At 38.0% G+C, this 21,942-nt stretch overlaps 1 pseudogene; it reads right to left on the reverse strand.

Annotated features, from left to right (window-relative positions):
• Positions 1–18,039: 18,039 nt before the first annotated feature.
• LOC110193494 (serine/threonine-protein phosphatase 2A regulatory subunit B'' subunit beta pseudogene) lies at positions 18,040–18,889 on the reverse strand (annotated as a pseudogene).
• Positions 18,890–21,942: the final 3,053 nt, after the last annotated feature.

Below are 21,942 nucleotides of genomic sequence, written 5' to 3' on the forward strand. Positions count from 1 at the left end.
TGTCTATGTCCTCCCATATATCTTCCATAAACAATCTACCCAACACACCACAGGCCTCCCTCTGGGTCCCTTAACATTCTGTGAGTACCAGTTCAGTGTTCAGGTTTTCCATGTGTTATTTCTTGCTCATCCTTCATGAGCACTTCACCTTCATGTCTAATTGTACATATGTGTGTTGATAACTTATTTAGCTATTTTAGTAACAATAACAATAGTTCACATTTAGATAAATCAAAGAACCATTTATGAAGCACCAACTATGTTATGCCAGGCTCTGTGTTAAGTGCTGGGGATACAAATTTTAAAAGAATGAAGTAATTTCTACCCTCAGGGAGTTTATATTCTATCAGGGAGACAGCATGCTCATGTATAAGTACATACAGAATAAATATAAGGAAAATAAATACAAAAATAATAGCTAACAGTTGTACAGCACTCGCTGTGTTCCAGGCACTGTGCTGGGAGGTAGGCACAATTATTGTACCCATTTTACAGATGAGGAAACTGAGCTAAACAGAAATTAATTAACTTGCCATGGGTCACACAACTAGTGTGCATCTGAGACCAGACCTGGTTTTTCCTAACTCCAGGCCTGATGCTCTGCCCACTGCATCACCTAATTGTCCCCTAACAAGGGAATTAAGCACAAGGCAGTCAGGGAGAGAGGAAATAAGCTTTTGAGAAGATCAAGATAGGCTTCAAGTAAAAGGTGGTGCATAAGCTGTGTCTTGAGAAGAGAGAGATTTTATGAGATGGAGGTGAAGAGGAGGGCATTCCTGGTGCTATCATTTACCACAAAAAGCTCCTATGTCATCTAGCTCTCCTTTTCTTCTTTTCTGTGCCTGGTGCCCCAGAGAATCTAAAAATGACAGTGTCTATAATGGATGATTAATTCAGTGTAGAGGTCTTGAAGTTGTTCCTTTCACTTCTTCCGACTCTGTCAGCCTCACAGCCAGGGCAATACTCATTGTATCTGAGAATGGCCTGCAGCCTCACTGTGATTATGGTAGCTCACAGTTGATAATGATGGACTACCCTGCCTCTGGCCAGGATTTTGCTGGCAATGAAGAGCACAAGTAAAATTAAAGTGTGGCTTGAGTTTAATTGCAAAGACTATAAAATACAAATGTCTAACTTAACATCATGGTAGCCATGGATGCTGATTGGCAGCTGAAATTATTATACATGGGCACTGATCACAATCTAAATACAGACGAAAAGTTAGAGATCTCATAGCTGAACTACTTTACTTTTAGTGGTGTTAATTTTTTTTTTCCATTTGTTTTTTGGTTTCCATCAGGATTCTTAAAAATGCATCTGCCTCTGTGAGAGCAGGGATTGTTCCATTCATTGTAATTGTATTCCCAGTGCCTAATGCAATGCCTGACTTATAGCAGAATAACAAATTCTCGATGATTGAATGATTGATTGATCTTGTGAGATAGAAGATTTTAAGTCACACCTATATTCAGTGGCTTAGTGCATATCTTTCTCATATGCTTAATTCAAATACTTGGATGAAAGTTTCCTTCATATTTCATGTATGTATATAAACATACGTATGTATACAGATGTCTTTGTGTGTGTTTTTGGTTTTTTTTTTTTTTGGTCTAGATGCATGATTTCATCAAAGTAGGGACCTCCTGGTCTGGAAACTCCTCCCAAAGCTTTCTGCAGGATAATTAAAGTACAAATGGATTATGATCTATTTACTTGTGAAATCAAGGATTCTTACAAACCTGATGAATTTTTATATAATGACATGTCTTGCCACTGACCCTGGGCTTTGTTACTCTATACAAGTCATTTAACCTGTAAGTACTCTAGGAAATTCTCCAAAATATATAAGTTGTTGAGAAGACACCAACCTATATTAGAAGAGGGAATTCCTCACTACAGAGTGCCAATAAAAGCACAAAATGCCAAAAAGGTTTGAATGTAAATATAGATATTGATGTTTACAATTGTGTATGTACACATGATATACAGTATATATTTTACACATGTATCTATATTTTATAAATATAAATATAAATGTATCATTTGTATAATATATATCATATATATAACCATTAAGTGGTGTTTGGGTAGGGACCTATTGCTGTCCAATCCATGTGATCCAGAGTAAATTGGATTTAAGGCTTGTTCTTTGAGAAAGAAATCTAGCCAATAAACCCCAAGTTAACTAGGTAGCTTTTGGCCATCAAAATTTACCTTCCTTTGCGAAGGTAAGGGAGAAAAGAAGAGAGGAGAGGAGAGGAAAAGAAAGCAGAGGATATGAAAGGAGAGGAAGAGTGAATGTAAATAGTAACTGTTTTTCTTTTGGCCAGCAACCTTGAGGGTCTTCCCCTAATAGTTTGATTTTTTTTTCTTTTAGTTAAAGGGGCCATCCCTTGACTCACTTCTTAAATAGGCCTATTCACTGAATGGACGTTGCCTTACTTAAAGTGAGAACTTGAAAAGACCTGAACTTAAAAGGGCCAAGGTCTCCCACTGCATTCTGGGCCATCTCCAGTTGTCCTGATCGATATCTGGCCACTGGACCCAGATGGCTCTGGAGGAGAAAGTGAGGCTGGTGACCTTGCACAGCCCTCCCTCACTCAAATCAAAGTTGATTGCAAGTCATGTCATCATCTCCCTGGTGTCATGGTCCTCTTCAAGAATGAAGAATAAACCACAACACAATAAATCATGCATATATCTCATATTTATGTACATATTATATATAATATATATCCACTCCTCAGCAGCAAATGGCAGTTGAGTGAACAAAGTATATTTATTCCCTCTAGTCCATTATATGCAAATCAGCTACTGCTGTCTCAGAAAACTCAGCTTTATTCAGAACTGAGACAGACATACCACAGATAAGTACATTGTTCTGTCACACTACATACATATACATACACTACATAAATAGACATACAAACACACACACACATAGGAATATACACATACATTCATATATATGTGTGTATATACAGACACTCACACACACATATATACACATAGGAACATATACATATATTTATATATATGTGTATGTATGTGTGTGTATGCACATATACACACACACACTCACACACACTGTAAATCAGTGGTATTGACCTTTAATAGAAATTAGGGCCACTAGACTAAATAAGGATCCCTAAGAGCTGCGTATTGACTTAGTTTTGAAATATAATGTTATCTGTTTTGTTATACTTTTATTCATTTTATTAAATATTCTCAATTCTGTTTTAATCTGATTTGGGCAACATAATGCAGTATTGTAGCCACATGCAACCCGTACCCACGTGTTTGACAGCTCTGCTGCAGATAGTGTTTCACTAACTGTGTAAGTCTCAAAACATTTCAGAGCCCCTTTAAATAAGATACAAAATTTTAAAAAATGAACAAAAATGAAAACAGCAAACAAAATCATCAAAATAGGCAAAAACAAGTGGTTTTTGTCTGTTCTCCAGAGTATGATGTTCAGTTGAGTTGAAAGGTCATGGAGCTAGTCTATCAGTACCTCTATCTTGGAGCTTTATGGACAAATATCTGGATCTGGAACTGAACAGGACAAAGAGAGCAATCTGGACTGCCTTTGTGCCATTGTGCAATGATTTTAAGGCTCCCAAGCATCTCCATAAAACTAAAACAAAGGCCCATTTTTCAAACAACAATCTGGTGATGCTATAAGACTGCAAAACATGGAACACCAAAATCTCAAAAGCAGCTAAAGAATAATGGAGAGACTCATGGTGGACGGGATCAGGCTATGGAATATTGCCAATAATTACATGGGAGAAGCAGAATAAAGAAACTCCTCAATGAAATATACTATAAAAGGAACTGGGCTGGTCATGTAGCAAGAGTTAGGATAATGAAAGGGAAACCATTGGCATCTCCACAATGTCAGAACAACATCAAGGAGGTTACCAATACATTGGGTGGACCCCTGTAGAAGATTTGCAGAAGGACAACATCAAGTTACATGGGATTCAAAGATATAGATAACATATATTGGCAAGGTAAAAAGTCTATCAAAATATATACTGAGAAAGAGACAGAGACAGGGACAGAGACAGAAAGAGAAAGAGTCAGAGAGACAGAGAGGAAGAAAGTCAATATTTCAGGTGGGAATTTCACTACGTATTATGCAAAAGATACATGATTACATGAACAAAGGTAATGACTTCCACCTTTCACTGTTACTGGTTCATTTCCTTATTAAGTAATTTTCATCTCTCCAGGTTCAAACACAGTCTGGGGTTTTAGAAATTAGGTATTAAGAGACTATTACAAGAGCAGAAATTCATTCTCTAATTGGCTTGTTCCCATCTTTAGCCTGAACTAAGGAAAAATCTCTTCTTCCCTACAGAATTTTTTCCCCTTGTTTCTTTCACTCCCAAACCACACACATGTTGACTTGGACATAAATCACCTCCATCCTCCCCCAAATTGTCATATAATTGATAGAAATTTCAAATACTGTGGAAGTTCAAATGATCTTAAAAACAAACAAACAAAAAACAAAAGGCTTACAATTGCAGGACATGATAGTTTCAGGGAGAAGGGAGTTGAATGTCCCCTCTGACTCCCCCTAAACTTTCTCCCAGTAATTGTACAGGAAAAGGTAAACAAAAGTCACCAAATAGGTAAAGAGGAGCTGGAATTTCCCCCCCACCCACCCAGGTAGCAAAACAGGGAAGAAGAAAGAAAAGTACTATGGAGCAGATTCTAGTAGTCTTAGCAATGATCTGTTTTCAATTTCAGTCTGATATTGATGGCTTCCTCATGGATTTTTCTCCTTGACTTGATACCACATCATTAGATCACAGGTCTCCTTGCTTTCCCTGCTCTCTGTTGCTGAGATAGTTCCTTAATTCCCTGTTGGTTCATCAGGAAAGGCACATGGGACCGGCACATTTCATGCTTGTCCATCCTTCTCCTCTCTCTCTCCACAGGGCTTGTCTCTGCATCCCAGCCTTGTGATTTCCTGGAGGAAAGAAGTTCCTTTTCTAGTCAAAAGCCCTGCAAATTTGGAGAATCCTAGGTAAGATTTCTCACTAGCAGTCATCCTCCATCAAGTTTCTGTGACAATGTTCCTGGGAAATGGGGGAAAGAGAAGGATAAAAACATACTAACATACTTTATCATTTACATGCATACACACATAGATGTGCATGCATACATGCATACACGTGTGTATATACATACATATTTAGGATAAGATTTTTTTTTTATTATTCTTTGGGCCAAGTGGTATGTTTTGTAAATTCTAACAATGTTTCTTTGGTTTCTTCCTTTGCACTATCTCCTTCCTAAATGGAATTGATGGTACCACTTCACTCCCTGAAACAGGAGATTGTGAAATTAGATACATTCTTGGACTCTGTCCCTGGATTGTTCAGTGCTTCCACTTCCATTCAACTCTAATTATTTGTCCATAAAAGTCAAGCTGGGAAATGGGCAGTGTTAAGTCACTAGCACTTTTCAATGGCCCTGTTGCTGAGAGATTAACAAAGGGATGAACACTAGCCGGTTAAAACTCTCGGGACTGAGGGGGTTGGTCCCTGGGTGACCATCTATTACATAGAAGTAATAGCCGACCAACACTCAGAGAAATTGCTAACCCCAGACTGCGTTTACTATATAGAAAGCCATTATCTCTTCATTCCAACCACCAATCTGAAGAGGCACTTGAACTGAATGGGGGAGGAGAAATGTTTCACAGTAGGGGCAGCAGTTGATGTTTGAACATAGAATAGAGAAGGAGATTTAGTTTCCAAGCACTAATTTAAAAAGAAGAGGGATGTCCTAGGTAAATGACAGTCTTTCTTCTCTTCTCCTTCCCTTCCTCCCACTCCACTTAATTGTTATGGTTTATCCAATTCTAGTGGGTTGTGAAAAGAAATCAAAGCTATTAAAGAAATCTAATAACCAAGGATAACTTTTGAGAGTGATGAGAGAGTAGCATTTGTGTTCCCCACTACTTCCAACCCTGAGTTGATCCATCATGTAATAAAGAAAGGCTTCTTCCTGTAAGTCTGTAAGCAAAGTCAGCATGGGCTTAGTACAGTGCCTGAAACTCAGTAAGTATTTAATAAGTGCTTTCTATTCCCTCATTCATTCATGCTGCATTAGAAAGAGTCATGAATTTGGAATCAGAATGTCTTGATTTGAATTCTGGATCTGCTATCTTTCCCGTGTGACATTGGGCAAATCAATCAATTTCTCTGGACTTCAGTTTCCTCATCAGTAAAATGAGAGGGCATACTTGTATAAGGTCCTCCAAAGTTCCTTCCAGTTCGAAATTAATGATTCTGTGAGATAAATGGAAATAAATTTCTTGTTTTTCTGCAATTATTACTCATTGTAGTGTATTACCAATAATAAGTTATGCATAAGAAATGACATAATAGATGTCATCAGTGACTTTTATGACTGGGAAAGGAGTAGGGTCAGTCACGAAGCAATGGGAAAGGATAATAGGCAGACAACCCCCTTGGTTTGGCTTTTGAAATTCTTGGCAATTCAGCCTCTTCCTGCCTTTCTGGTTCCTCCATGTGCTGTGCAAACCATCTAAATTGGATGTCTTGTTCTTTGCACACTATGCTCTATCTCCTGACTGCCTTTTTTTTTTTGCTTTTACAAATTTATTTCTTTTTAGGTTTCAACATTCACTTCCACAAGTTTTTGAGTTCCAAATTTCTCACCCCTCCCCCCACCCCAAGATGGCATGCATTCTGAATATCCCTTCCCCTAGTCTGTCCTCTCTTCTATCTCTCTCCCCTTCTCTTATCCCCTTCCCCTTCTATTTTCCTGTAGGGCAGGATAGACTTCTGTACCCCATTTCCTGTATTTCTTATTTCCCAGTAGCATGTGAAAACATTCTTTTAAACATATGTTTTTAAAACTTTAGGTTTCAAATTTTCTTTCTTCGTCCCTCCCCACCCACCCTCATTGAAAAGGCAAGCAACTCAATATAGGTTGTACATGTGCAGTTATGCAAAACACGTCCATAGTAGACATGCTGTGAAAAACTAACTCTATTTCCCTTAATCCTATCCTGCCCTCCCATTTATTCTATTCTTTCTTTTGACCCTGTCCCTCCTCAGAAGTATTTGCTTCTGATTACCCTCTTTCCCAATCTGCCCTCCTCTCTATCATCCCCCTGCTCTCTTGTCCCCTTCTCCCCCTATTTTCCTGTAGGGTAAGACAGATTTCCATACCCAATTGAATGTGTATGTTATTCTCTCCTTAAGCCAAATCCTATGAGAATAAGATTCCCTCATTCCCTCTCACCTTCCCCTGTTTCCCCTCCACTGTGAGAGACTTTTCTTTTTTTTTTGTGAGATAATTTACCCCATTCTACCTCTCCCTTTCTTCTCTGAGTATCATCCTCTCTCATCCCTTAATTTTATTCTCCAGATATGACCCCTTAATCTTCAACTCACCCTGTGCCCTCTATCTATCTATATATCATACATACATTTTTTTCCTTCAACTACCCTAATACTGACAAAGTTCTCATGAGTTACAAATATCATCTTTCCATGCAGGAATGTAAACAGTTCAATCTTAATAAGTCTCTTATGATTTCTCTTTCCTGTTTACCTCTTCATGTTCCACTGAGTCCTGTATTTGAAAGTCAAATTTTCTTTAGCTCTGGTCTTTTCATCAGGAATGCTTGAAAGTTCTATTTCACTGAATGACCATTTTTTCCCCTGAAGGATTATACTCAGTTTTGCTGGGTAGGTGATTCTTGGTTGTAATCCTATCTCCTTTGCCCTCCGGAATATTATATTCCATGCCCTGCGTCCTTTAATGTAGAAGCTGCTAAATCTTGTGTTATCCTGATTGTGTTTCCACAGTACTTGAATTGTTTCCTTCTGGCAGCTTGTAATATTTTCTCCTTGACCTGGGAACTTTGGAATTTGGCTACAATATTCCTAGGAGTTTTCCTTTGGGGATCTCTTTCAGGAGGAGATCTGTGGATTCTTTCAATTTCTATTTTGCCCTCTGGTTCTAATATATCAGGGCAGTTTTCCTTGATAATTTCTTGAAAGATGATGTCTAGGCTCTTTTTTTGATCATGGCTTTCAGATAGTCCAATAATTTTTAAATTCTCTCTCCTGGATCTATTTTCCAGGTCAGTTGTTTTTCCAATGAGATATTTCACATTGTTTTCTAATTTTTCATTCTTTTGGATTTGTTTTACAGTGTCTTGATTTCTCATAAAGTCACTGTCTTCCAATTGCTCTATTCTAATTTTTAAGGAAGTATTTTCTTCAGTAATCTTTTGGACTTCCTTTTCCATTTGGCCAATTTTTCTTTTTAGGGCATTTTTCTCCTCATTGGCTTTTTGGACCTCTTTTGCCATTTGGGTTAGGCTATTTTTTAAGGTGTTATTTTCTTCAGTATTTTTTTGGGTCTCCTTTAGCAAGCTGTTGACTTGTTTTTCATGATTTTCTTGCATCACTCTCATTTCTCTTCCCAGTTTTTCCTCTACTTCCCTTACTTGCTTCTCAAAATCCCTTTTGAGCTCTTCCAAGGCCTGGGACTGATTCATATTTTTCTTGGAGGCTTTGGATGTAGGAGCTTTGACTTTGTTGTCTTCTTCTGGTTGTATATTTTGATCTTCTTTTTCATCAAAGTAAGATTCTATGGTCTGACTCTTTTGCACTGCTTGCTCATGATCCCAGCCAATTACTTGAGTTTTAAACTCTTGTTAAGGTAAGAGTCTGCTTCCAATGTGGAGAATGTATTGTCCCAAGCTTCAGGTGTTTGTGTAGTTGTTTTCAGAGATACTTGTAGGGACCTGTAAATTTTCAGTTCTTCCAAGGTGGTATAATAAGGAGCGAGGTGTTTACTCCTTTCCTGGCCTGTGACCACAAGTATTCCTTTCTGTCCTGTAACTGTGAGGAGGGATTTCTCTCCCCAGCCACTACAAGCTCCACCAAGCCAGTGCTCCTCCTCACCCCAGCACTGCCACCCAGAACTGTGACTCAGATCCACACGCTGGCAAAGCAAGAGATTCCTGCCTGAGCACTGGCAGAGAGATCCCTGCAGTCCCTCTCTGATCATCCACTGGATTCCCCCTCAGTCTGTGGGCCAGAAGCTCGGGAAGCAGCTGCCCCCCCCCCCCCCCGGCCAGGCTCTTAGGGAATGGTGCTGAGACCCTGCCTTCCTCTCTGACCACCAACAGAAACAGACTTTTTCCACTGACTTTCTAAATTGTCTTTGGCATTCATGGATTGAGGAGTCTGGAAACCTGCCCGTGATTCTGTCCTCTGAGGCCTGCTCCATGTTTGCTGTGCACCCACGCTGCGCTGCGCTCCCAGCCCGGCGCGATAAACCTTTCTGATCAATCATACAGGTTGTCTAGGGCTGGAAATTTGTTTCACTCTGTCTTTTTGTGGGTTCTGCTGCTTCAGAATTTGTTTACAGCCATTTTTTATGCGTATTTGGAGGAGTTTGGGGGAGAGCTCAGCAAGTCACTGCTTTCACTCTGCCATCTTGGCTCCACCCCCCTGACTGCCTTTTCACTACCAGGATTCATTCCATACCTGGAATATCCTTCCTTTTCACCTCTGCCTCCTGGTTTCCCTGGCTTCCTTCAAGGCTCAGCTCAAATCTCACCTATTGTAAGGGGCTGTTCCCTACCCCCATCCCTTCCCCTTCCATCACCAGTGCCTTCCCTCTGATATCAGCTCTCATTTACCCTGTATATATCTTTTATGTGCTTAATTGATTGCAAGCTGTCCCTGCCATCAGGGAGCTGTTTATGCCTTTCTCTGTATCAATCAATCACTAAACACTTATTAAGCAATTACCATGTGCCAGGCACTGTGCTAAGATCTAGGGATACAAAAAGAGGCAAAAGACAGTCCCTATCCTCAATGAATTGACAATTCAATAGGGGAGATAACATGCAAACAGATAAATGCAAAACAAGCTATATACAGGATGCCCAGAACTTAGTTATCACTGTGCCTGGCACATAGTAAGCACTTAATAAATGCTCTTTGACTGACTGCTTAACATTCTGAATGTTGAGAGGCAATGGTATAGCAAAAAACAAACAAACACAAAATACCACCAATAACATGAGCTGTGGCACTAGAAATATATCCCAGTCCTGATACGTACTAGTACTATAATTCTGAGAAATATCTCAGTTCTCAAAGCCTCAGTTTCCTCATCTCTAAAATGAGGGTAGTCATACTTAAGCTATCAAGGCCATGGAATTCTATCACAGAAATCACTTGACAAAGTTGAAAGTGTCATGTAAAAGTATGTTGTTTGCTGCTGTTGCTATCATTATTATTGTCTTACTCTCATCTTTTTGATGGGGCTTAGATAGAAATGATCCTGGGACAATTCTCTATTTTTTTCTTTTATATTTAATGGTCTATAGAGTATTGCCCAGGTGGATAAAATAACTGTTTTTTATAGCTGGATAAAGATATTAGGAAGCAAGCTCATCCTTTTTTGGCTTCCTAAAAGCGTCCTTGGTAAAACACCAATAGCAGACAGGATGATGGGCAAGATTTGTACCTCACCCTGTTTCCACATCTTGTTCTTCTCTACCAGATTTCTATATTTTGAAAGCTTTTCATTCACAATAATGTATGATCATGAGTATTTAGGATGGTGACAGCTATCATTGTTCTGATGGTTTACGAATCAATGTTGATTGTAAGCAACTTCTATATGTGATGACTCCTGGTTCTAGTCCAGTTTAATTGTTTAGTTGTCCAGAATTTTTTGACGTCTTTATTTGTATCACAGGGAATTGTCATCAATCTGGCAGTCAGTGAAAGATAGACAGCCATCAGATCATGTCTTGCTAGGTATTTGTAGGTTCTAAATTTTTATAACTTTTATGTTGTACATTTATTATCATTATCATTATCATTATTATTATTATTTATTATTATTATTATTATTATTACTAAATGACCAAGAGGGAGTCTTCCAGTACATTAAGAAGATTCTCTCTGGAGCACTTATGTAAGGATATAGCTACAAATTCCTCCTCAGGACTCACACAGAATTTCATCCACTGTTTACAAGCAGAAAAGGAATTTACATGAAAATGTTTTTCCTGTTTTCTTGTAATTATTATTTGTTGAAGCATATTTGCATGTTTCCAGTCATGGCTTGTCAAACAGGATGAGAAATCATGGATGGGTTGCCAACTACCAATTAAAAGAGTCACCATAGGTGGCAGGAAGCAGTCAGAGGATATCTGCACCTACTCTGCCTGTGTATTTGGGCAGGGGGTGGGGGTGTGCGGAGAAGGAAGCTGCATTAGGAAGTTGTCTCAGACCCTGAGAGTTTAAATGACTTTCCTAGGGTCACACAGGCAGCACCAGCCAGAAGCAGGACTCAGGTCATTCTATTTTACCAACTGCATTATGCCTATATTTATCATATTCCTTCCAGCTGTGGATTCATATGATCCTAAGTTCTATTTGAATTCTAGTTATTTGTGCACATGCCTGATCTCCCCTATTAAATTACAAACTCCTTGAATATAGCAAATGTATTATTTATCTTTGTACCCCCACTGAGGCTGGTAAAGTTCCCTGCACAGTCAGTGCTCAATAAATTAATGAATTGATGAATTTTCTAAGTTAAAATCCCCTCTCTTCATACTGTTTACAGGTTTTCTTCAGAGAAAAAGCAGAGGGGTAACATGGATTAACTCCAGAATAAATAGCTATATACTTCACCAATTCTTTTTATCAAGACTTGAAGACACCTGGCTCGGTTATTTAAGGGATTCGCATGAGCAAACAATTCCTTTTGCTATTGATGAGAATTCTATTCCCCCAACCACATGTGTTATGATTAAAATAGATTCATTTTCATTAGGGAAAATGCTTGATCCAAATGCATGATGGTCTGAACTCTCCCTCTCTCCTTACTACTATTCTCCACCCCCTACACACACACACACACACACACACCACACACACCCCTCTGAGCACTGGGATCTCTTCATCAGTATGCAGGGCGTTCTCCTCATATAAAAGAGACCACACTTCTCTGGACCATTTTTGGGTGAAAAAAAAATCTCCCTTTAGTATTTAGAAGTCATTCAAGAAAGAGGCAAATTGAGGGTTTATTCTTACATGCAGTTACCTTTTTATTATGATTGTAACCTGGAAATACTGTTTAGCTCTTACTAAACAGAGAAAATAAAACATCCTAATTAATTTTCTGCACCACTGCAATGGGGAGCTCACTTGAGAAGCTTCAATCAAATGGGAAAAACTCACAGGCTGACATCATCCAGATGTCTGTTGGGTAGTAATGATTTACTGGAGGGCAGACGGCACCCTCCAGTGAATGTAACTTTAAAACCAAGCCGAAAGCATTATTTGCAAGCAAAAGGTAAGATATCACAGCATAGCTCAGATAAAGAAAGCAATGCAAATTATAAGAAGGTAGGGGATGAAGGAAGCAAAAAGGCATGTAATTGGCATCACATCTGAAATCTGCTTACTCTTTTCTCTTCATTACCCTGGACCTACTGTAGACTCCCAGCTTCCAAACAGCAGCATTTTAAGTAGGGTGCTGCTGGGTTGCATCTACAGCTCAGGGCCCTTCAGGTTAAAACTATCATGATTGGCTGTCAGTTTTTACATGCCAGGAACTGTTCTTTATCCTCTGTTAGCTAACTCCTGCCTCAGCCAGGTGTCACCAATTACTTCTTCCTTGCTATAAAGCTTAGGGCCAGCTCCCCTAGAATGGCTTCCATTCCCCCAGGCTAACCAAGGAATACCAAGCTGCATTAATAAGCAAGTCTGCCTGGCACTGGCATGTGTTCTTGGTCTATGTGTATGACAATTCTCTCCACAGGAGCATATAGTGACACTTTTGGAACATAGAGTCTTAGTGACTTGCCAGAGTGAGGCTTACTCAAAGAGATTAAGTGATTTGCTTAAGGTCTTGCAACTAGAGTAAGATTTGAACCCAAGCCTTCTTGACTCCAAGTCCAGGGCTCCATCAACTAAAAAAAGAAAATTACTTTACTAACATTAGCTCATAGAAAGAACCAGGCCTTTCTCAATGACATAAAATATTTTTAAAAGCCTTAAGTATAAATATAATAACTACAGTTTTCAAAGAAAACATACAGCACATGGTATGCCAAAAAAACTTTTCCCTTTTCCAAAATGTTATGAAAATAACACTTGATTTTTATTGAAATCAGGTCTGTCCTTGAAAATCTGGGACATAGACGTGCATTAAGTATGAACGGATCTGACTTGTGGACTAAATCTGAAAATGGAGAGGGAACTTAAATTACTTAATCTAATTGCTCACTGTCTATGAAATGTGAAGAAGATAAAGATCATAGATATAGCTCAGAAATAAAATTCAAGCCCCTCATTTTATTTTTATTCTGAGCCTAATAAACACAAAATGAAATGTATATTTCCATATACATTATAGAACAGAAAAGAGGCTTGTACATAGCACCATGACTCTCCATTACATAGAGTTTATCCCCCTCATTTTTCAGATCTTGAAAATGGAACTGTTGTTGTTATGAGCCAGGATTGCAGCCACCTGAATCAAACTCCATTCTTCTTTATCTTGAATCACAATGGGAAGTGTGGTCTAGAATTTTTGTTGCTGTTAAGTCATTTTTCAGTCCTGTCCAACTTTCCATGACCTTATTTGGGGTTTTCTTGACCAAAATACTAGAGTGGCTTGCCGTTTCCTTCTGCAGCTCATTTTACAGATAAGGAAACTGAGGCAAACAGGGTAAGTGACTTTCCCAGGGTCACACAGCCAATAAGTGTCTTAGGCTAAATTTTATCTCAGTTTGGTGAGTCTTCCTGACTCCAGGCCCAGCACTGGACTAGATTATAGTACAGTTAAGTGGGTTCAGAATCAGTTGGCTGAATAAAGCCAAGATGTGCTGATTAATGGATCAGTGTCGATCTGGAGGTACAGCTGTATGAAGAGCCTCAGAGCTGTTTTTTGACCTAGTTCTGTTTAACATCTTTATCAATGACATGGACATATACATATAGCTGGTACCCTTATCAAATTTGCAGAAGACATGAAGTTTCTCCCTCCTTGAGGGATTGCTAATAACTGAGATCTAAAAATATTACACCAAGCTGGAATGATGCACTGAAATTAACAAAATGAAATGTAATGGCAGTGAAAGTAGAGCCTTGCACTTCATTTAAAAGAAAAATCCGTTGTGCTAATATGGAATAGGGGTAATATGGCTAGGAAGTAACTCTTAGGAAAAGGATGAGTTTGAGTATATAGAAAATTCAATAGAAGACAAGAGTGTGATATTACAGTATGAAGAGATAACATCATTTTGTTGTTTTTTGTTCAGTTGTGTCTGACTCTTCATGACCATGTTTGGGGTTTTCTTGGCAAAGATAGTGGAGTTATTTGCCATTTCCTTCTCTAGGTCATTTTACAGATGAAGAAACTGAGGCAAACAGGGTTAAGTGACTTGCCCAGGGTTACACAATCTGAGGCCAGATTTGAACTCAGGTCTTCCTGACTTGAGGCCTGTCACTCTATACACTATACCACTTAGCTTCCCCTAATATAATTTTAGATTGATTCAATAAGATAATAGATCTAGATCAGAAAGAGGGAGGTTAAGTGACCCTAGAGTGCCAAGGGTTATAGAGCTAGGAAATGTTTGAAATGGGATTTGAACCCAATTCTTCTGTACTTCGAGTCTGACACTCTTGTCACTATGCCATGCTGGCTAGGGAAGGTAGTGAGATCACATATGGAAGATTGTGTCCACCTCTGGACACAGAATGCAGGTCAGCACCTGGTAATCTTAGGGAGTGATCCAGGGCATTCAAAGATTGAGTAACCTGCCCATGATCAGATAGCCAGTGTATGTCAGTGGCAGGGCCTGAATCCAGATTATCATGTCTTCAAGGTCAGCCCTCTTTCCAGAATGAAAAGTCAATAAACATTTATTAAACACCTACTGTGTTCCAGGCACTGTGCTAAGTTCTGGGGATGCAAAGAAAGACAAAAAATAGCCCCTGCCCTTGAGGAGGTCATGATCTAAGGAAGATCACACATAAGAATACACTGAAGAGCAGGTGGAGAGGGGCTATGGATGATGTGTGGGGAGGTATGAGTCACAGTGCTGAATTCATCTTGCAGATTGATGAGTTTCTGAAGATCATGATCTGCCCCCTATTTTACCGATAAGAAGAATGAAAAGTGAAGTGGCTTGCTTTAAATCACAATGTACTCAGACTAGATGGCTGCTAAGGACCTTCCCAATTCTATTTGGATTCTGTTTGGAATCTATTTCTACCCTAAATCTCTTTACAATTCCCAAGCCCAAACAGAAGAAGAAATACAAAAAACGACAGAAACTATATGCAATCTGGATTTCTGGCTATCAGCCTTGAGGCACACTATGTGTCATGCTATCAAAGTTTTAAAAATAATTGAATAATTTCAGCAAAATTATAAACATCTACTAACATTAACAGTGAGAGGTTTTTTTCCTTCAAATTGCACAGTTTTAAGTAAAACTTAGCTAAAACAATCTCTCAGAACTCTGGCTTATGTAAATATAGAGAAAATGGAGAACCATCTTAGAAGGTGAATTATAGCAATCCAGAGCTGATTCCAATTATACAATACTTAGTGAAAACAAATAATCATAGCCTTCTCACTAAGCTCTCTGTAATATTATTAGAATTGGATTAGAAGTGATCTGTAAGCAGAAGACTGAATTAGCCTGATGTTACTTATAGAAGTCACCTATATGGAACAGTGGATAGAGCACTGGATCTAGTCAGGAAGACCTGAATTCAAATTTTCCCTCAGAGACTTATTAGCTATATGACCTTGGGCTAGTCATTTAACCTCTAAATATCTCAGTTTCCCTAATGTAAAATGGGGATAATAATAACAACTACCTCTCAGGGTTATTGTCAGGTTCAAATAAGATAATAATTTTAAAGTGCTTAGCAAAGTGCCTGGCCCATAGCAAACTCTGCATAAATGTTATCTGTTAATATTATATCAGTAGTAGACATCAGAAATGTAAATAAAGTGGGATGTAGGGACTTTGCCTCAAAGCAAAGACATTGAAGAAGGCACACTCCATCCCACTATACCTGTGCCTTAAAGTCTTCCTTTTCCCCCTCAGCCTGGCCCCAGTATCAGAGTGTGATCCCTGAAATGTCACCTCATTCTAGGCCATTACTTACTAGAGTAGGAGCTCTTGACTTCAGGTCAGTGAACAAGTATTGTTAAAACACACACACACACACACACACACACACACACATATATATGCACACATATATAACTATTTCAACATAATTTATTTTCTTTGTAATCTTATTTTATTTTATACATTTACATACGTTATTCTGAGAAGGAGGCGGTAGGATTCAGCTGAAGGGCTCCATGACACAAAAACTGAATGAAAACCCCTGCCTCAGGGCAAGGGTTCTGACATTTTTGTACCTCCTTCCCAGTGCCTTCATTTCCCCATTTACATACTCACCTACCTGTTGTTTTCCTTCACTCTTAGAGAATGGCAGAGGTCATTGGGGTGCAGACAGACTCTTTGGGGGCCTATTTGCTATACCCCCAGCAAGACTACATCCTAACAGAGGCAACTGTCCACACCCCCAAATCCCCAGATCAATTTACCCTCAGCTTTGGAATGTCTAATTCTAGCTCTGGTAGGCATCACAAAATTATTATTATTTTTAAAAATCTTTAAATGCTTTATTTGAAAATACAAACATGACTTTAAAACATTTTTAAACTGATCTACATAGCAAAAAAATAGTTTGATATCTTTTTGTACATTTTACATGGAAACATTCAAATAAACTTGTTGAAGACATCCTATACCCAAATTCTTTGCATATTGTTATGTGCATTTCAAGACACTACAACCTTAAGATTTATGAAACTGAAACAAAAATCTCTCATCCATTACATTCTCTCTTGCTATAGAGATAGGCAGGTAAAATGGCAGAATTTCAAGCTGTTGTGACACTCCTATTTATGTATTTATGGAATGTGTCAATAACTAACCTTTCAAAGAGGAAGAAATAGAAGACTTAATGCCCACAATATATTAATGCACATCACAGATCAAATAACAACTCTAGAGAATAAAAATATTCAGCTAGAATATCAAGTATAAGTACTAACCAACTTCAAATGTTAAGGAGTGCTTTTATGGTATACATCAATAAGGTAAACCCGATTTATGGAACTGCATAAACAGGAGGGGAAAACCAGTTTTTAAAAACTTAAATTTTTCCTGTGTGTACCAGGATACTAAATTTTCAAATTAAAGTATGTCAATGACAGCTTTTAAAAATAAAACTACCGCCATAGTTTTTCTTTTTGCCAAGTGTATAAGGTTACTACTAAGATGTTTTTTATTTTTCCCTTTTAGAAGCAAAAGCACTAGAGATCCTGAATAAAGAGCCCCTTACTCTGGGATTGTGGGTATTTTCACAGCTCCAGGATGTCAGTGTACTATGTATTAACTGGAAATAATGACACATACGTATCTTGTAAGATAGTGGAGGCTTTAGAGAACACAAAATTATTCCAATTAGGGAAATATGCACCATCTATAAATAAATATCTATTTTACAAGCTTGAATATTGAATAAATACAAAATTATCATTCCATAAAAATGCACTTAATTTTCTTTAAAAGGTGTTTAGGTAATATTTTGTGCCACAAAACAGCTACTACTGTCTGGAAAAAAAGCCACTGATTGTTTATGTAGTAGTAGACCTGCTGCAGTCTTTCTGTATTGGGTCTTAATTGTAGTATCTCCACATCATCTTCATACTCATCCAAATCTACACCACCTGGAGGCAAAGGCATTTCAAAGAAAGGTTTTTTATCCAACTGAAATTTGAATGCATTGGCCTTCTGATCTATAGGATTCAGTTCTGTTTTGTGACCATCATTCCATTGTTACCAGCTGCTTCTTCAGCTGCTGGAACATTATATTCTTCAGCAGTACATTTCTCTCAGTCAGAGAGCTCTTGGTCTTCACTCTCAGGACTCCTAATTAGAGAAATCTGATCTTTCTGTTTGTGGTCAAAATATTTATTAGTGTTGAAAAATGTATCAAAAAATTTGCCAATTTATATTTCTTTAAATCATGAAGAGTAATCTTTCTTTCACATTTTGGTTTCACAAGATCTAACATCTGACAAAGACAATCTTCAAATATTTAAGACTCAATAGCTATATTATCCAGTTTTGGGTCCTGTTCCTCATAGAAATACTCCAGCTCATGCACTGACTATATTCCATATCCATCAAGATCCATGCAGCGGAGCCAATATTCAATACTGGCTGGAGTTTTTTTTTTTTGTCTTCTTCAAATATCAAAAACCAGACACAATCAGCATAACTTATTTTCCCTTCTTTCTGTACTTTTCTGCCCCTTGTCACAGCTCCTGATAATATTCTCTCAATCATCCTACTGGAGATAGGTCATATGTGGTCATTATGTCGGGCTAAGTCCTTTGGATCAATAAAGGGATCATGGTCAATGTCCAGGTCCCATAATTTATAATAAATGACATAAAAATGTTCTGAAGAGAAGTACTCCGTCAGCTGGTTAATATGAGCTTCCTTTTCCAATAATGTAGCATTCTGCAAAAACTCTTTTTTGTCAGCTCAGTACAAGTGATTCTCCCAGACCAGGACCTATTTACTGTGTAAAAAAATCTGTTGTACAACTGTGGTAATATATCAAGAATGAAATTCAGATGCTTCCTTTAAAAATGACAAACCAGGATGAGTATTCACTACATCTTGTAAAAATGGAATGAAGTCTTCCTTCACCAAATAGCTACATCCAGGCTTCATTGGGCATTATCACGGCCATTCTGAAGGATTTTTCTCTACATTGCAATAAACTTATGAATGGACACATATCCAGTTCACTTTTCCCAGCACCATAAAACAATTGCCCTTCACAGTGAAGCACAGTAAAGCAGACATCCATTGGCTTTTACAACTTTACCCATATCTTCTTAAGTAGCTCTCTCATTTGGAAACTGAGAATAAGTTTTCTCTATCTTGGTAATTATAGTCTCTATATTGACTTTTTTCTTTTGGACATCCTCTAGGAAAATAAAACGTGGGAATGCTTTGGTTCACTGATGATGGCAGATGTTTCTCTTTCTTTGTTTGAATTACTCTCGTCCCCATAGATCCATCGGTCCCTTGAGCATGCGGCCCACTTCTGGTACCTACTTGAAGTACATAGGGGCAGTGCAGTGGAAGCACAAGAAAGACTAGAAAGTGTCCCCAAGGGAACCATCAGATTATCTAATATGTTTTGCTTGGAGTTAGTGATTTTAGTGGTCAAGGAAAGATCACTCTCTCAAATCTCCACTATCAATTTCTACCCTCTCAGTATTCCTGATTCTATTCAAGCAAGCCTTGAGCATCACTTAGGTGTTGGTCTCACTCAACCAACACAGGAATAACTTGTCCACTTTAACGTTTAGGACAGACTGAATTGAGAAGACGTTTATACCCTTCCGGATATATGTGTATTGTTCTCTCTTTAACCCATTCCTAATGACATTAGGTTTCCAGAATTACCAGCCCTCATCCCCCATCTAGTCTCTGTGTCAGTTCTTCCCCTCACACCTCATTTGTATAAGATAATTACTTTTTACCTTTTCCTAAATAGTTGTACTTTAAAATCATATCATGCTGAGGTCTTTCTTTCAAACTACCCAATTACTAATAACAATCTTAGACATACATTTATATTTCATCATACAAAAAGCAAACAATCTGTCCTTATGGAGTCCCTTGTAATTAGTCTTTGATATGTAGCATATATTTCTCTTGGATCTTATATGTAAAATCTTTTTTAAAAATCCTGAAAGTCTGACAATTCACTGAATGTCCATTTTTTTTTCCCATTCAGGATCATGCTTAACTTTGTTGGGTATGATATTTTTAGCCACAACTCCAGTTCTTTTGCTCTTTGATATATAGTGTTTCAAGACCTGTGGTCTTTTACTATAGCCGTTGCTAGGTCTTGTGTGATTCTAATTGTGGCACAACCATATTTAAAATTTTTTTTTCCTTATTGCTCATAATATTTTCTCCTTGAATTGGGGGTTTTGGAATTTAAATATGATATTCTTGTAAGCTTTCCTCATAGGATCTCTTTCAGGTGGTAATTGTTGGATTTTTTTTCTGTTTCTACTTTCCCCTCTTAATCTAATGCTTCAGCACAGTTTTCTTTAATTATTTCTTGTGTCATTGTATCAAAATTCTTTTTTTAATCACAGTTTTCAGATAGTTTGATTATTCTTATGTTTTCTTTTCTTGTTCTATTCTCCAGATCAGTTGTTTTTTTCTTAGATGTTTCACATTCTCTTCTATTTTTTCATTCTTTATATTTTGTTTTATTATTTCTTGATCTCTTATAACTTCACTGGTTTCACTTTGCCCAATTCTAATTTCCAAGGAGTCATTTTCTTCCTTAAGATTCTGGATCTCTTTTTTTAATTGGTTGATATTCTTTTCATAATCTTGTTTTTCTTGGATTGTTCTTTTTTTAAAAAAAATAAATCTTATCTGATTTTTAAAGTTCTATGAATTCTTTTTGGGTAGGTAACAATTTGTTATTACCCTTTGGGGTAAGAGAGGATTTTTTTTTGCTTCAGTATCCTCCTCTGAAGATGAACCCCAGTGTTCTCTATTCCCATAACAACTTTCTATAGTTAGAGTCTTTCTCCTTTGCTTGCTCGTATTTATTTTTTTCTTTATTTGTAGCAACTTGCTATTTGTAATCACTTCTAGTCCTGGGGCATGGTGGGTGGTGCCTCTGGCCTCAGATCCTCTTTCAGTTCTCCTCTCTGGCCTGGAACCTAAACCAAGAACTCCAGCCTCCTATAAGTGGCCACAGCCATCCATGGTCCTGCCCCACTACTTCTGCACTCACTAGGGCCACATCTTGGCAGCACAGCTAGGTCTGATGTACCTTATCAGCAGAGGTTCCCTCAATGTTCCCCAGCTAAGATGCCCAATTCCTCACACTATCCAGGAGGTAAAAGTTTCTGTGGCTAGGACCGAGGATACCTCCCAAGCTAGCTAACCCTGTGGTTCACCACTTGCTGCTTCAGCACAACTAGTCTGGAGGTCTTTACTCTTCACAGGGACGAAACCTCAGTGCTGGTCCTGGGATTTTTCTTTGAATCTTCTCTGATTATCCCAGGGGGACCACTGTTTCGCTCCAACTCTTGTTCACTTTTACCACTCTACATTCACCTTGAAGTGCTATTTTATCTTGTTTGTGGAAGAAATCTGGAGAGCATTGAATTTTCTGACCTACTCCACTGTCATCCTAGAATGCTATCCCCATCCAAATTCTTAAAGGAGAAGTTAGGTAAGTTCATGACCAGACAAGAGATAGAGAAAATTATGACATGTAAAATAGATATTTTTATTATATTAAATTTAAAAACTTTTGCACAAACAAAACCAATGTAACCAAGATGAGAAGGAAAACAGGAAGCTGGGAAATAATTTTTTTACAGCAAGTGTCTCTGATAAAGGCTTCATTTCTCAAATACATGGAGAACTGAGTCAGATTTATAAGACTACAAAGCATTTCCCAATTGATAAACAGTCAAAGGCTATGAATGGGCAGTTTTCAGATGAAGAAATCAAAGCTATCTATAAGCATATGAAGAAGTGCTCTAAATTACTTTTGATTAGAAAAATGCAATTTAAAACAGCTCTGAGGTACCACCTCACACCTATCAGATTGGCTAATATGACAACAAAGAAAAATGAAATTATAAATGTTGTAGTATATGAGGGAAAATTGGGATACTGATGCACTGCTGGTGGAGTTGTGAACTGATCCAACTATTCTGGAAAGCAATTTG

The sequence above is a fragment of the Phascolarctos cinereus genome, unplaced genomic scaffold (genome assembly GCF_003287225.1).
Source record: "Phascolarctos cinereus isolate Bilbo 61053 unplaced genomic scaffold, phaCin_HiC Scaffold_4;HRSCAF=312, whole genome shotgun sequence".
Taxonomy (NCBI): domain Eukaryota; kingdom Metazoa; phylum Chordata; class Mammalia; order Diprotodontia; family Phascolarctidae; genus Phascolarctos; species Phascolarctos cinereus.